The sequence below is a fragment of the Oryctolagus cuniculus genome, chromosome 3 (assembly GCF_964237555.1).
Source record: "Oryctolagus cuniculus chromosome 3, mOryCun1.1, whole genome shotgun sequence".
Classification (NCBI taxonomy): domain Eukaryota; kingdom Metazoa; phylum Chordata; class Mammalia; order Lagomorpha; family Leporidae; genus Oryctolagus; species Oryctolagus cuniculus.
This window is the reverse complement of record NC_091434.1, coordinates 90,568,544-90,585,908: the sequence shown is the minus strand read 5'-3', so window position 1 is coordinate 90,585,908 and position 17,365 is coordinate 90,568,544. Positions and strand designations below refer to the sequence as shown.

Below are 17,365 nucleotides of genomic sequence, written 5' to 3'. Positions count from 1 at the left end.
ATTTCTTATGTTCCCTGCTGTTACAAGTACAGTTACTACATCTAGTGAACACTGTGTGAATGCTTATTTCTAACTAATAGTCATTAGAATAAGAGTGAGATACTCTGGGCCCAATGTTATAGCCCCTCGGTACAGATTTTCATACTCAAATGTGTATGTATACGTGAACAAAATGTGTTTGTATACGTGAACAAAATAGTTCAAACATTTTAAAATAGAAATAAATCCAAGCAAAAAGTAATAATAAAATTTGAAATGTAGGAATTTATCTTGTTAAATTTATCATAGACTGGGCCACAGTCTATGATATACACACAGCTGAACAGTCAGAAAAGTCACTTGTGTTAGGATATATAGATAATGAGGATTGTCTTTGACAATACTGACAATACTGTACAAGGGAGATTAAGTGTTTCTCTTATAAACAGCGATCTTTAATGTCCTAACCTCTAAGATATCAAGTAGAAAACCTCAACATTATATTAAGAAAATTATTTTAAGGAAATCTGAAAATAGTGCTGATGTTTTCCTGCTTTGTGTAAATGCAAACTAAAAGCTGCTTCCAAAAGAACTCCCGTAGGATGAACCAATGGTAGGATAAACTCAACTGTTTGTTTTGAACTTAAAACCACAAGGAAGAAAAAATCTTCAAAGAATTGAGATCCTCAGAAACTCAAAGAGAATGTAGCCATGAAATATTGGAAAAAACAGACATACTAAATTCTTATTGTTTAATCACCAAATATACTAATTGCGACAGAATAGAGCAAAGCAGGGCCAGCACCGTGGCTCACTTGGCTAATCCTCCACCTTACCGCACTGGCATCCCATATGGGCACCAGGTTCTAGTCCCAGCTGCTCCTCTTCCAGTCCAGCTCTCTGCTGTGGCCCAGGAAGGCAGTGGAGGATGGCCCAAGTGCTTGGGCTCCTGTACCCGCATGGGAGACCAGGAAGAAGCACCTGGCTCCTGGCTTCGGATCAGCGCGGCGCCAGCCATGGCGGCCATTTGAGGGTGAAGAGTTAAAGCTTAAGCTTACAGGTTTAAACCTTCCTGGTACAGCTGTAAAAAATAAGACAGAGTAGCACCTTGGCAGTAGGGACTCCATTTTGGAGCACTTGAGACTGCATTCTGGGAAAGCACCCCCCCATTGTGAGACTCTGGTGTGAAACTATGATCTCAAATAGTCGGACAATAGCAGTGCACTACATCACCCTTGGCAGAGCACAAAAACCCCCTAGCATGATTGCTCAAGCTTAAAAGTAGAAAGGTTGCACTTGGGTTACCTGGGCTAATAATAAAGATGTGATTTGTCTGTGTCTTACATTAATGTCAAGTCCTAATTGCTAATTGTAATATTGTAACTGGTATTGTCAAGATTATGATAAATATTAATTTCACTTAGGTTTTAGGTTATGTTGACCCCAGTAACCATATACTCTTTTGATTTTATGTACTCTCTTCTGATTTTAGCAACTGTGTATAGCAACCGTGCATAGCAACCATGTATTCCCCCCTTCCCGGTTTTGCGGTTTTTGCCTTTATAAACCCTAACCTTTGGTTATTCGGGGCTGCTCTGCTTTTGTATGATCAGACAGCCCCAGCATGCTGGATAATCAATAAATCTTTAACCCTTTGCTGGTTGCATGAGAGAAAAGTCTCTTGGAGTCGTTCCTTGGGCGGTGGGCTTTTTCAGACTCTAACAAGGGGTGAACCAGCGGAAGGAAGACCTTTCTCTCCATTTCTCTCTCTCACTGTCTATAACTCTACCTATCAAATAAAAAAAAAAATGGTGCTAAAAGAATAGAGCAAAGCATTCCAATAAATTGATGCAGTTACTCAGTATCAATTTTTAATAAAATTTGCATAAATAATAGTAAAAACAGCTAAAGAAATGCTAGAAGAAATTATCTTGCTTCTCTCCATTTTTTGACTTGGGAATTTGTAGTTTGTTTTGCCTGGAAGTCTATACAAAGCAGTGTGGAAGCAGGGTTTGAGTTGTTGTTTGCATAAGTTGCTGCTGAGTGTTTCCCTGTCTTGAACAGTACATTGTAAGAAATGTCAAATGGTTGCAACAAAGAAATTCTGTTCAGAATGTTAAAAACCTAGAGGTGAAATGTGGGGAGCAATCCGGACTGGACTGAATTACTGGAATTAGGACTTATTCTATGCATCTGCTCTCCCACAATATGGCGCTGGGAGAGAAGTAAACAGCTTCCGCACAGCTGCCTCCAGTTCAACTAATAAACTGTAGGACTTGCTCCTGATTGGAGGAGAGCAGCGTACTCGGCGTGTGGGCAGCTGAGTTGGGATTGGCGGAGGAGGACTGTAAAGGAGGAGAGAGACGGCATGCACCAGGAACATCTATGGGGAACATCTAAGGGAACCCGTGCAGCCCCTGAGAGAACCGGCCGGCGGTGTGCCGCTCCCCTGCGGAGGTGGGGAATGTGGCCAGGGGGAACTGCCCTTCCACGGAGGTGGAAGGGATAGTAGCCAACCCGGGAAGAACCAGCAGCAAACCCGGGGAGGGCCGAGCAGACGAAAGAACAGCGCAGGGTCCTGTGTTGCTCCTCCACGAAGAGGGGGAGCGACAGTGAAAGAGTTCAACATTTTGTTCTTAAAGACATTTTTTTCTGGTTGTTCTTGGTGAGCCTACTTATATGTAAGAACCTAATCTCCAATAATACACAAAGGGTCTTTAAAAAGTTCATGAGAGGGATGGGTGTTTGATATAGAGGTAAATCAGCAATTGGGATACCCACATCCCATACTGGAGCGCCTGGGTCCTCTACTTCCAATTCAGCTTCCTGCTCATGTGCACCCTAGGAGACAGCAGAATGGCTGAATACTTGGGTCTCTGCCGCCAAGTGAGAGGCCTGGATGAAGCTCTGGGCTCCTTTCTTCAGGCTGGCCCAGCCCTGGCTGATGCAGGCATTTAAAAAGTGAACCAGCAGGGGCCAGCATTGTGACGCAGTGGGTTAAGACACCAGCTTCCTATATGGGCACCAGTTTGAATCCTGGCTACGCTACTTTGGGAACTCTGCCTTTCAAATGAATAAATCTTGAAAGAAAAAAAAAAAGTGAACTAGTGTATGGACGATCTCTGTCTTTCCATCTCTCTACCTTTCAAATAAAAATGAAACTCAATGAAAACTTTTCAAGATTTATTTATTGATTTGTTGACTTTAAAAGCAGAGTGGTAGAGAGAGAAAGAGAAAGAGAGAGAGACGCTTCCACCCTCTGGTTTACTCCCCAAGTAGCCGCACAGCTACTGTTGGGCCAGGCAGAAACCCAAGCATCTCTGGGGCAACCTTTGTTGCCTTTCCTGTTGCATTAGCAGGGAGCTGGATCAGAAGCAGAACAGCTGGGACTTGAACCGGTGCTCCAATACGGGATGCCAGCATTGCAGGCAGTAGCTTGTTTCACTACACTGCAGTTCTGGCCCCAAAACACTTTTCTTAAATCCATGATAAATGCTTATTATGAAAACATAGGAATGGAATTCAACTTTTGCACTGAAACAGACATCTTTTCATTCCATTTTCCTATGAATGTTTGAAGTACTCTCACTTGGCTTGTCATGGTGGATGATTTCTTTTGATTTCCCTTGAAATGTGCACCAGCTACAAGAAAAGGAAAAACGTGTCCCTGGGCAAGAAGACATCCTGTTGATCCATGCTTCTGAAACTTTAGATCCACTGGGAGCCTTGTTAAAATCCTCTCGCAGGAGATTCTGCATTCTTGAGCTTCCCAGGTGGAGATGAATAACAAGGCCTAACCAGTTGGCTGAAAGCAAAGAATGACTAGGAACCTCGTCCCAGGGTGGGGGTGGGGAGTTTTATGTGCTTCATCCTGGGGGAAGGGTTCTATGTGCTCTCTGGCTCTCCCTGTCCTTTCTTGGCCCTCTTCTGATTTGCCGACGGGTTGCTGGGTCCTGGATGGAAGCTGAGGCATTTCTGGGTACCCTTGGTGCCCTTATCCTGAGGACGGAAGAGCAGCTGTTCTGGTCTGCCTTGCCATGCTGTTCAGGGAGCACAGCTACTCTGAGATGGAAAGGAAGGAATAAACTATGAGGGTGAATGGTTCAAAGCCCCACAAAGGAGTGGAAAGAGGAAGTAAGGAGGGGCCAGGAAAAACGCAGAGGACTAGTGTATCTGGCAGCTTAAAAGGAATATTCATTTCTCTTTCATTAATTATTCATTTCGGTTTATTTTTAAAAATGTGCCTTAATGTGCAATGTAACAGGATAAAATGATCTCAAACACAAGACTCATTTTACTAACATAATATCTACATGGGGCAATTTGAGGATGTCTGATCCGTAAAGTGAGAGTTAATTATTCCTTCTCAGGGCTTAAGTTCCTCTAAGGAAATTCTAAATAAAAACAAGCTTCATCCCTAATAAATTTTTTTTAAAAAAGAGTATCCTTAGGATGCTGGCACTGCAGGCGGTGTCAAAAAAAAAAAAAAAAAAGAAAAGAAAAGAGTATCCTTCAGATCTTACTGCTTGGTGACTTTATGAATTGGAATGGAAATATTATGTCCTTTTGGGAATTTGATCTAAGCTGTTTTTCAACTTTTTGAAGAATAAGGACTCTAATTTTGGTGCCAGTACTTGAAGAAAAGTTTTCTCAGGTGGATGAACAGCTGGTAGTTGTATCATGGAAATCACAGCAGCCTAAAATCACCAGGAAGAGGCGCACTTTTCTCTAAGGGTTAAGACACAAGATGCCCATGTTCCGGCCCGCAGTGCTACCATCCTATATGGTCACCGGTTTGAGTTCTGGTTGTTCCACTTCCAATCCAGCTCTCTGCTGTGGCCTGGGAAAGCAGTGGAAGATGGCCCAGTCACCCATATGGGAGACTGGAGGAAGCTCCTGCCTCCTGGCTCCTGGCTCCTGGCTCCTGGCTTTGGATCAGCATGTCAGCTCCGTTGCAGCCAACTGGGGAGTGAGCCAGTAGATGGAAGACCTCTCTCTACCTCTACCGCTACCGCTACCGCTACCACTACCTCTACCTCTACCTCTCCTTCTCTCTCTGTGTAACTCTGACTTTAAAATGAATAAATGGGCCGGCGCCATGGCTCAATGGGCTAATCCTCCGCCTGTGGCACCGGCACACCTGGAGACCAGGAGAAGCACCTGGCTTCAGATCGGCGCGGTGCGCTGGCCACAGCGCACCGGCCGCAGCGGCCATTGGAGGGTGAACCAACGGCAAAAAGGAAGACCTTTCTCTCTGTCTCTCTCTCTCACTGTCCACTCTGCCTGTCAAAAAAAAAAAAATGAATAAATGAATCTTTTTTAAGAATTATTTTATTTGATTTGAAAGTCAGAGTAACACAGAGAGAAGGAGAGAGAGAGAGGTCTTCCATCTGCAGGTTCACTCCCTAATTGGCCACAACAGCTGCCAAAGCTACACCAATCCATAGCCAGGAGCTTCTTCCAGGTCTCCCACACAGGTGCAGGGGCCCAACTACTTGGGCCATCTTCTACTGCTTTTCAGGCCATAGCAGAGAGCTGGATTGGAAGTGGAGCTGCCAGGACTCGAACCAACACCCATATGGGATGCTGGCAGTGCAGACGACAGCTTTACCCACTACACCACAGCGCCGGCCCCGAATAAATGAATCTTTAAAAAAAATGCCCACGTTCCACATGGGAATATGTGAGTTTAATTCCTGACTCCAGCATTTCTGCCAATTTCTGCAAGGCAGCAGGTAATGATTCAAGTAATTGGGTTCCTGCCACCTACGTGAGGGGACCTGGATTGAGTTCCTGGCCCACCCCTGCCCACTGCAGGAGTGAAAACAAGAGATGGCAGCTCTCTCATTCTCTCTTTCTCTCTTATTCTCTCTCTCTCTCTCTCAAGGATTTATTTATTTGAAAGGCAGAGTTACAAAGAGAGGGATCTTCCATCCACTGGTTCACCTCCCAAATGGCTACAACAGCTGGGGCTCCAGGCCAGGAGCCAGAAGCCAGGAGCCAAGAGCTTCCTCAGGGCTTCCACGTGGTGCAGCAGCCCAAGGACTTGGGGCCCATATGGAATGAGGTTGTAACAGGCAGCGGCTTAACCTGATATGCCACAACACCAGCCCTCTCTCAAGCACTTTTGAACTCTCTCTTTGACTCTGCCTCTCAAATTAAAAAAAAAAAAAAAAATCATCAGGAAAACCAAGGTGAGTATTCCTAGCTCTATGAACTTGTGCATATATATAATGGGTCTGGCACACAATAATATTTCTCTTAAGCTTTCTGAGGGTCAGTTTCTCAGTTTCATTAAATACAAAAATGAAAGTAATAGTGCTTACTTAACAATGTGAGAATTTAAAAGGCTAAAGTACATCAAAACACTTTTTGAACAGTAAATGCAAAATCAAATAACATTATTAATATGAATGTTGTCTCCTCACTTTAAGCTATAATTAAAAGTGTTGAAAGGGGTGATTATAGAGTGGGAGAAAACAACTAGATAACTTAGATAGCAAATTTAGTACTGAGTTGGGTCACCAAAGCAATTCTATAAAATAACTGCACAGTGCCTCCCAGTACCCTCTGGAACTGGGCAGAGCATGCTGGGGAGGGATTTTGGGCTGCCATAACTTGTTTGGTTTTGGTCTAGAATTAAATTGAACAAGTCTATTGATAAGCCTATATAACCTCTCTCTCTCTTTCTGTCTCTTACTTTTGTCATATTTTTGAACTCCATATAAGAGGGGTAGGTAATTGTTGAATGGCTTTTTTAAAAAGATTTATTTATTTATTTTGTTTGTTTGTTTGTTTGTTTGAAAGGCCAAGTGACTAAGAGAGGGAGAGACAGAGAGAAAGAGAATTCAGGCTAGTGCTGTAGAATGACAGGTTGAGCCGGCGCCACGGCTCACTAGGCTAATCCTCTGCCTTGCGGCGCCGGCACACCGGGTTCTAGTCCCGGTCGGGGTGCCAGATTCTGTCCCGGTTGCCCTTCCTCCAGGCCAGCTCTCTGCTGTGGCCAGGGAGTGCAGTGGAGGATGGCCCAAGTGCTTGGGCCCTGCACCCCATAGAAGACCAGGATAAGTACCTGGCTCCTGCCATTGGATCAGCGCGGTGCGCCGGCCATGGCGGCCATTGGAGGGTGAACCAATGGCAAAGGAAGACCTTTCTCTCTGTCCACTCTGCCTGTCAAAAAAAAAAAAAAGAATGACAGGTTGGACTGTTGGCATCCCACGTGTGCACAAGTCGGGCTCCTTGCTAATGCGCCTGGGAGGGCAACAGAAGGTGGCCCAAGTGCTTGGGCGCCTGTCCCCATGTGAGTGACCCAGAGGAGGCTCCTGGGCTCCTGGCTTTGACCTGGCCTGGCCCTAGCCATTGCAGCTATTTGGAGAAGGAGCCAGTGGATGGATGATCACTTTCTTTGTCTCTCTTGTCTCTTTCTGGCTTGCCTTATTAATACATAAAATAAATCTAAAAGAAAGAGAGAGAGAATAAGAGCTTGTTCACTCCCCAGCTGCCCACAATGGCCAGCATTGGGCCAACCTGAAGCCAGGAGATTGGAACTCCATGCTGGTCTCCCACATGGGGGGCAGGGCCCAAAGAACTTGAGCCATTATCTGCTGCTTTTCCAGGTGTATTAGCAGGAAGCTAGACAGGAAGCAGAGCAGCTGGGACCTTTAATATGAGATTCCAGCATTGCAATCAGCAACTGAACCTGCTGTACCACAACACCAGCCCCATTCAGTGGCTTTTTTGTGATCTAGACTCTACCCTATTGTGAAAATCCCCCTAGCCATGATAAGATTTTCCCTGCTCTACACAGACCCCCTTCTGTGGTTACTCACTCATTTGCCTTCCTCCTAGAGACAATGTGACCAGAAAGTCCAGATTTCTTAAAGACCATTTCAAAATGTCTGCTCAGTTTCATTTTCTTGCCACAAACAGTATCTCTTCTACTTCCCTCCCCCCACTGTCTTGCATGAAAACTAGTAGTTGTTTCATTTCTGCTAGTTTGTATCTGGAAGTTGCCTTACTAATGATACCTGCTTGCCTCTCATCTTACATATCTCTGCATATTATTCTAAAAATGCTATGTTCATCATGTCCTTCCACACATTAAGCACTTGAAATTGGCATCCAATATACACAGTCCCACCTCTAGAATGTACAAGGTACCCTTTCTCCCTATACCCCCAATCCTAAACTATTTTCACAATAGGCTGACTACAGCTTGTCATTCTAACTTTATCAAACACCACTTCCCCTCTTCTATGTCCAGCTAAATAAGTCAGCTATCCAACTCCAGAATAAAGTGGTCCTCTTATTTCTCTCACCATTTTTCTTCCCAGAGATGTTTCTCCATTTCCTTTCTACCTGTTATTTCAGTCTTACAGCCATATGCATGAACTTCCAGCAAATCCACATTGCACACTTGATAGGCAGTGCCAATAGTCACTGGTCAGCATAGATACAGAACCATCAGAATGGCTATAACCAGAGTGCTAGAGAAATTTCCCAGATAGTGCTTTCTGGGCCAGGCATTGATCCTTCAGTTTCCAATCTAGGAAGGTAGAAGACTGGAAATTCCTGGTAGAGGGATAGGTATGGGTGGATAGTGGAGTGCTGGGTGGGGGTAAAGGAAATCTGCTACCCTTTACCAATTGGCACAAACATACAGCCAAGTGTCACTTAACGATGGGTCAGAGTCTGAGAAATGCTTTGTTAGGTGATTTTACCATCATGCAAACATTATGGAGTATACTCACAAACTAGATGGTACAGCCTACCACATACCTAGCTATATGGCGTAGCCACCTTCATAGGCACAATCATTGCTAGAAGTGTTGTGAGGTGGTACATGACTGTACTTCATTATTCAACAGTCAGTATGAATGTCCAGCACAAACTGGCCAAATGCCTGTGTGAGGCATTGCTAATGCATCTCCAGGCTCAACTTAAACTTATTCTCTAGCATCCCCAGGACCACGTATAAGCCCTTCTTCCTCCACATTACTTTGGCACATTCTCCCACACCACTTATTAGGCAAGCACATTTACAGTCTTGTATTGTTATCCTTGGGGGACTGTTAGACAATTCATCCCCCAGAGAAGTGGTCATCTTTCCCAAAAGGAGTTCTACTGTACAATTTTCTCTCCACAAAATGTCTTTTAGTGCCTGTGATGGTTAATTTTATGTGTCAAACTGACCGGGCTAAGGGATAGTCAGAAAGTTGGTAAAATGTTCTTTCTGGGCATATCTCTGGGGGGTGCTTCCATAAAAGACTGGCATCTGAATTCATAGACTGGGTAAAGAAGGTCTTGCTCACCAGTGTGGGCAGGCATCATCCAGCCTCTTGAGTGCATAACTAGAACAATAGAAGCAGAAGAAAGGAAAATGCACTCTCTCCACTTGAGCTAGGATGTCTATCTTCTTCCACCATCAGATCCAGAACTCCTGGTTCTTATGACTTTGGCCTTAGACTGGAACTGAACCGCTGGCTTTCCTGGGCCTCTAGTTCATGGACTGAAGGTTATAAGACTTCTCAGCTTTTTTATTTGCATGGGCTAATCTCTCATGATAAATCTCTTTCTCTGTATCTATGCACAGGGATACTTCAAAAATTTTATGGAAAATGGAAATCAAAGATAACTTTATTTGGGCTCAAAACTTTTGAAATTCATGAATACAAGGGATCTTTAAAAAGCTGTTGGAGTGGCCGGTGCCGCGGCTCACTAGGCTAATCACACCGGGTTCTAGGCCCGGTCAGGGCGCCAAATTCTGTCCCGGTTGCCCCTCTTCCAGGCCAGCTCTCTGCTGTGGCCAGGAAGTGCAGTGGAGGATGACCCAAGTACTTGGGCCCTGCACCCCATGGGAGACCAGGATAAGTACCTGGCTCCTGCCATCGGATCAGCGCGGTGTGCCGGCTGCAGTGCGCCAACCGCAGCAGCCATTGGAGGGTGAACCAACGGCAAAAGGAAGACCTTTCTCTCTGTCTCTCTCTCTCTCTCACTGTCCACTCTGCCTTTCAAAAAATAAATAAATAAAAATAAAATAAAAATAAAAAGCTGTTGGAGGGAGGCTAGCGTTGTGGTTAAGCCACTGCCTATAGCTCTGGCATTCCATATGGGTAACAGTTTGACTCCTAGCTGCTCCACTTCTGATCCAGCTCCCTGCAAATGTGCCTGGGAAAGGAACAGAGGATGGCCCAAGTGTTTGGGCCCCTGCACTCCCGTGGGAGACCCAGAACAAGATCCTGACTCCTGGCCTCAGCCTTCCCCAGCCCTGGCCTTTGCAGCCATTTGGGAAGTGAAACTGCAGTTGGAAAATCAATCGATCGATCAATCAATCAATCTCTCCCTGTCACTCTGCCTTTCAAATAAATTAAATAAATCTTTTTAAAAAGACTCTTGAGGAAACCAGCACTGTGGCATAGCGAGTAAAGCCGCCACCCATAGTGCCGGCGTCCCATATGGGCACTGGTTCAAGTCCTGGCTGCTCCACTTCTGATCCAGCTCTCTGGTATGGCCTGGGAAAGCAGTACAAGATGGTTCAAGTCCTTGGGCCCCTGCACCAGCATGGGAGACCCAGAGGAGGCTCCTGGCTTTGGATCGGTGCAGCTCCGGCCATGTGGCCAATTAGGAAGTGAGCCAGCAGATGGAAGACCTCTCTCTCTCTCTGCCTCTCCTTCTCTTTGTGTGTAACTATGGCTTTCAAATAAATAAATAAATCTTAAAAAAAAGATTGGGTCCACTCAGAAAAAAAATTGACTTTTTTTTTAAAGATTTATTTATTTATTTAAAGTCAGTTACACAGAGAGAGAAGGAGAGGCAGAGAGAGAGAGAGAGAGGTCTTCCATCTGAAGTAGGCAGGCATACAGGCTAAAACTGATTAGATTTGTGAACTGGAAGACCACGCCTTCGCCACACCGCTGTGTGACCTCATGCCCCTACCTGATGCCTTCACCACACCCCTGTGTGGCTTCATTCCCCTACCTGGCCACACCTGGGTGCCCACCAGCCAATCAAGGTAATTAACCACTCCCCTTCGGAAGTGGGTTAAAAGCCGGGACACGGTGTGGCCCCGCCTTCTCTTCTTCCCTGGCCTCTTGCCAAGAGGGGGCTGGCTGTAGCCCCGTGCCTCCATGGCGCATGGCCCTCATGTGCCCTGGCTCCCTGGCCTAGATACTCATCCAAGTGGTTGGTTCCTGGTGCTCAGTATGAACCCCCGTTCACCTCTCTCTCTTAAATAAAGCTCTCACTCTCCTATGCATCTTTCTCACTAAATGAAAGCTTAAAATGTACCATGCTGCCTCGTTTATCTGTGCCGGTATTTAGAATTCTTCTCTAAATATTAGGCAAGAACCCTCTCGGGCTTATTAATATTGGGGATTTATTAATAAGCTCATGGTGAAATCGTAAGACGCCCCAAATTCCTGTAGCACATGTGGCACCCCAGATAGCACTTCTGGGGAACTTAAAGGGCCACATTTCAGTGTAGATTTTAGGGGGTCATGTCTGATTTCATATGGCAACCACGAAGGGACTTAAAATATGAAATTTTTAAGGGATTTATAATTTTTAAGAAGGGATTGATTTTTAAGAAATTTTAAAACTAGGCAGCATGGTGGGAGTGAACTTCCTATGGCTTCTGACCCTATCTCTCTGCCTGTATGCTTTTCCTCCTGCATGTGGGTTGGTTCACTCCCCAGATGGCCACAACTGCCAGAGCTGCGCCAATTGAAGCCAGGAGGCAGGAGATTCCTCCGGTCTCCCATGTGGGTGCAGGGGCCCAAGGACTTTCCCAGGCCACAGCAGAGAGCTGGATCGGAAGTGGAGCACCCAGGACTCAAACTGGCACCCATATGGGATGTCAGCACTACAGGCAGCAGCCTTACCCACTATGTCACATCACCAGCCCCAGTATCCCAGAGATACTGGGAGAGCTCAACCTTATTTATTCCTTTAGGCATCCATTATTGTATTACCATATCTAAGCTTCTGTCTCTTGGCCTCTACCCAGGAGGCAAAAGAGCAACATAGTCCATATGCTTTCTTTTTTTTTTTTTTTTTTTTTTTTTTTTGACAGGCAGAGTGGACAGTGGGAGAGAGAGACAGAGGGAAAGGTCTTCCTTTGCCGTTGGTTTACCCTCCAATGGCCGCCGCGGCCGGCGCACCCCGCTGATCCGAAGCATATGCTTTCTGTAGCAACCCAGTCTCCTCCTGGGTGTTGAACATTGACTGTGGGTTTCAGCTAAAATACACTCATTACCTGTTGTACTCAAATAACACGTGCCAGTGACAATCTGGAGCGGGACCATCTCTGACTGATTGAACTAATTCATAAGTACCACACGCTAAAGTGGTCCATGATTCCTATTGAACTGCAATGGGAAATGGACATATGCAAATACAAGAACAACTTTGTCATAACACATTTTCCATTAGGGAAAGCAACGTGGTACATAACCTAAAGTATAGACATAAGGTATAAAATAATGAGGGGGCAGGCAGTTAGCCTAGTGGTTGAGACAACCATATCCCACATCAGAGTACCTGGGATTGATTCTTGGCTCCCCATTCCAGTTCCCTGCCAGTGCAGACACTGAGGGACAGAGGTGATGGCTCAAGTAATTGGATCCCTGCCACTCATGTGGGAGACCTGGATGGAGTTCACAGTTGCTGGCTCTAGCCCAGCCTAGGCTATTGGAGAACGAACCAGCTGGGAGTTCTGTGTGTCTCTGTGTTTGTCCATTCTCGCTGTCTTTCTATATTCTCAACCTCTCAGATAAATACATAAATAAATTTTTAAATAAATAAGTAAAATCATGAGATCATTGCCACTTCCACTGAGTTACACACATGAGTCAAAGAGATGGGACTTTCGTCAACTCCCAGAGGCAATGAATAAGGCTCTTTGTAATAAACTTCTCTCTGGAAGAAGAAAAATTATTAACAAAAGAAGCTCCCTGCTATGGCACAGGCATGAATTCGTAGTGAAATTACTTTCTCATATTTCATCCTAATTGGCTTCACCTTTTGGGGAAAAAGTAGAAAAAATTTATATACTATTTATATTTTATTACGCTTTGGATCATTTTTATTATTTTAGATATAGATATTTAAAAGGAACCCAGAAGAAAACAATGAGGAAAAAATTAGCTCAATACACATTGATTAAGATTTCATCCAATTTGTGTTTTTCTGGCTGTAAACCAAGGTAATATTACCAGGAGACATAAAAAGTCCCTGTTTCCAAGAGATCTCTAGAGAAATTACATCAGTTCTCTGGACATGAGTAGGAGAGAGGGTGTGCAATTGAGAGGGCTGTGACTCAGTGGCAACCCAAAGTTTCATCAGCTTAGATGACTATGATAATACACGAGCGTGTCTGAAATAAGGATTCCTTCTCTCTGTGTCACTCTGTATAGTGATATGCCTTTTACCACATGGGGAAGAGCCTCACCGAAAACCCTGAAAATTCAGTGATGGTAATGTGAGACTCAGGAGCTTGTGCAGTGCTTAGAAACACCTTCCCTGACCCTCCTCTGCAGCTAGTCTACAGTGAAACCTCAAAACCAAGCTGTATCAGCAAGGAGTTGGGGTGGAGGGTGGAATGGCAGGGAGGGAAGGTCACTCAACCATTATCTGCTGTTTCTTGACTTATGACAACACCTGTGTGACTGCAAAGCACAATGTCTCTCCAAGAGCCTATCATGGTTATTGGGCACAAGGAGAAAGCAGTATCTAGTTCATTGTCTTAGCACTTATCTCCACCAAAGGCCATCTGGATACTGTGATGGTGTGGCTACCATAGCAACAAAAGTGGTGTATTCCACAAAGGAGTGATTTGTGAATACTTGTTGAATAAGGTCATAGGAACCTCGACCTCACTCTTTTCCTATTTAACCACAGCCTTGACCCTAAGATGCCCTGCTAGCTGGAAGAATTTCAGTGGACTATGTCTGAAAATAAAACAACACCTTAAAGAACCCCAGACTGTCAAATAAAATCAGGAAATGTTGGGGAAGCTTAAAATGGTACAGTAATAACTTTTCCAGGCCCCCAAAGCAATCTGAGAGGCCTCAGGAGAACTATGGGCTGCAGGATTATCACCCAATATTTTAGTTAAGTGAATGGGAAAATAAAATGTGGTATTATGAAGGTAATGGAATGTGATTCAGCTTTCTCATTACTTCAAAGAAAGAAATTCTAACATAGTACGGACGTAACTTTGAGAGCATTATATTAAGTGAAATAGCTCACTCACAAAAGGACAGATACTGTATGATTTCACTTTCATGAGGTACCTACACTAGTCAAATTCACAGAGACAGAAAGTGGAATTATGACTGCCTTGGGCTTCAGAAGAGGTGAATGGAAAGATACTGTTAAATATGCAGAGTTTCAGTTTTGCACCATGAAATATTCTGGAGATAGAAGGTGGTGATGGTTGCCCAACAATATGAATGTACTTCATACCATTGAACTATACACTGCAAATAGTTGATGACAAATTTTGCTATGTGTTTTTACCACTGTTAAAAGTAAAAATTTTAGTGAGATCCATTTGCATGGGAATCTTTGTAGGACATTATAAAATGTAGGTAAAATCAGTCCCTACCTCTATGAAAGTTAACTATTTTCCTTTTTTAAAATTTATTTATTATTTATTTGAAATGTAGAGTTATAGAGAGAGGGAGAAACAGATTTTCCATCTGCCAGTTTACTTCCTAAATGGCTGCAACAGCCAGGAAGGGAGCCTAGAACTCCAAGCCAGTCTCCCACATGGGTGGCAGAGGCCCATGCACTTGGGCCATCTCCCACTGCTTTCCCAGACACATTAGCAAGGAGCTGGATTGGAAGTGTAGCAGCTGGGACCCAAACAAGTACCCATATGGGATGCCAGCATTGAAGGTGGCAGCTTAACTAGCTGCACCATAACACTGGACCAAGATTTACTATTTTCACTTCATTAGGTAGACGTGACTTCATGTGGGAATTCAAAGAGGAGGCTCAGAAAGTTGAGAGAATCTGATCATTCTATGTAAAAGTTAAAGCAAAGAAGAGGGAAAAAGAGAAGAAGGAGGAAGAAGGGGAAAAGGAAGATTCTGATTGTGGCACTCATCTTTTACACAAATCCACTCCCACAAGTTTCCCCCAACCCACACTTATATACCTGGCTTTGGCCTGAAGATACAATGCAGCCAGGCTGCAATCTGCCTTCCAATCTACTTTCCCAGAACTGTCTTACATTAGTCACTCCAGTCATTCCCACCCAATTAGCCTTACACATTCCTGTCTCCTGTATTCATTCAGAATCTGAGTTGGAGCAATTCAGGCAACTGTTCACCAGATGCCTGGATCCCCTCTTCTTGGTTCTTCTTAAAGTTGGGCTGACATTTTGCTAAGTTGAACTTTCAGTCACTTTTCCTAGTTGGAAAAAAAGTTATTTTAAAAAATATTCTCAAGGTAAATAGAAAATAGAAGACAGAAATATAATTTAAACTCAAAGTTAAATTCTTCTCACTTACTAATTATATTAATTATATTTTGAAATAGTATCTAATTCTAATTGTAAAGAATTAAATCTCCAGTGATCTCAGTTGAATTCCCCATCTCCAAAAATGTGTCTAGAAAGAAGTCCTTACATAAGCATATAATGTTTCTTTGGAAGTAAAGGCATAGTGCTGTGAGCAAGGCAGGGCATCAGGAAAGGACAAAGTTCAGAAATGCCAACACCCAAGCATGTGCACTGTCCAAATCTCATCATCATCCCATTCAGTGTGACTGAAGACTCAGCACACTCACTCTTGCCTTCCATCAAGCCCCAGGCACTGTGACACCTTCTTGGAGTACACAGCAGCCCCATCTCAAATCCCATCTCCTTTGGATCTTCAATCAGGACCTACCCTAAGCACTAACCCCGCCCTATAAAACAGATGATCCCAGCCTGGGTGGGGGCGATTCTCTCTATTGAGGTTGCCTACACTCACATCTCAGCGTGTGCTTTCTCTCTGCCTTTCAATAAATCCTGCTCATCTCTTCACCTTGATCTCTGTTTCCTGGTCGTATTCATACATATGGGAAGACAATAACTTGGACTAAGTCTAGTTGGGAGTCTCTCTGAGCCCAGCCAGGGCTCTTGATCCCCACAACAATGGGTAATTTCATATTCTGTCTTTGTTATTTGTATTTTCTAATTTTTATTTACTTAGGGTTATTTCCTCAATAAATGAACAAAGCATGTGTAGATAATGTTTATACACATAAATGAATAGAATTGAGATGGCAATTTGTTGCCAAGGATGTAAAAATATGCAATAGAACAAAAATGAATTAATTTTTAAAAGTAGTTGAATAAATGGGTTTCGTGTGCTTAAACAAATGGAAAGCTGCGATTGATAATGACTTTATTTCCAAGAAAAAGAGATTTGTCTTAATGGGATAAAAGCCAAACCATAATACATAAATTTGATGTTGGAGTTACAGAGCACAAAGGGCTTTTGTCATTTTTTCCTTTTCTTGAGTCTCCACCCAAATCATCAGTTCAGCACTTGTTTACTCTAGGATTTATTCTATGTCAAGCATTGCTAAACTTTGGGTAGGAATTCTAAGATGAGTAAGGCCTGGTCCTTGCCCTGGAGACATTCAAATTTATCCTATCCTACCAGAGTACTGTAGTAGGCAGCCAATGGTAGACTGGTGTCTCTTAGAAGGGGTTTATAAAAAGACTAACATTGTTCCATGGTCTTTCCACACCTCCTACTCACTGATGTACCCAAAAAGGAAAACCCAGAAGTCCTTTTGTGTTGGCACTCTAACTTCTGAAATTACTGGGTTAGCTGTATTCCATTCTGTTTTGGCATCTTTTTCCTGAGCTTAAGTACTGGTAGCCAGGGCACCCCCCCTCCTCAAGGAAATACTCAACATTCTCATAGCAAAGTGACGTCCTAACAGTAGGGATTCCATTTTAGAGTACCCGAGACTTCATCTTGAGAAAGCACCCTCCCACAGTGAGACTATGGTCTGAAACTAACTATGGTCTAAAACTAAGACAATAACAGTACACTACATCCCACTTGGCAAAACATAGAAATCCCCTAGCATCATTGCTCAAGCTTAAAACAGATAGGCTACACCTGGATTAATGTTAAGATTGTAATCTGTCTATGTTCCACATATGATTTAGGTTGGTACCTGGACTAATGTTAAAATTCTAATTGATATTGTCAATACTAGAATGTAAAAATGAAGAGATTGAAGAAATGCCAGAAACAGAATTCAAAAATTGATTGTAGGATTACTTAGAAGTAATCAGAAGCAAATACATGAAGTAAATAAATCTGTACATGCCAGAAAGAAAATTTTTTTCATGAATTTGAGATTTTTTTAAGAGAAATTA

General features: G+C 43.6%; 1 long non-coding RNA gene across 1 annotated transcript in view; it reads left to right on the top strand.

The window, feature by feature from the left end:
• The window catches only part of LOC127491844 (uncharacterized), a 43,862-nt gene that overhangs the window by 307 nt on the left and 26,190 nt on the right, over positions 1 to 17,365 (top strand). The window lies entirely within an intron of this gene.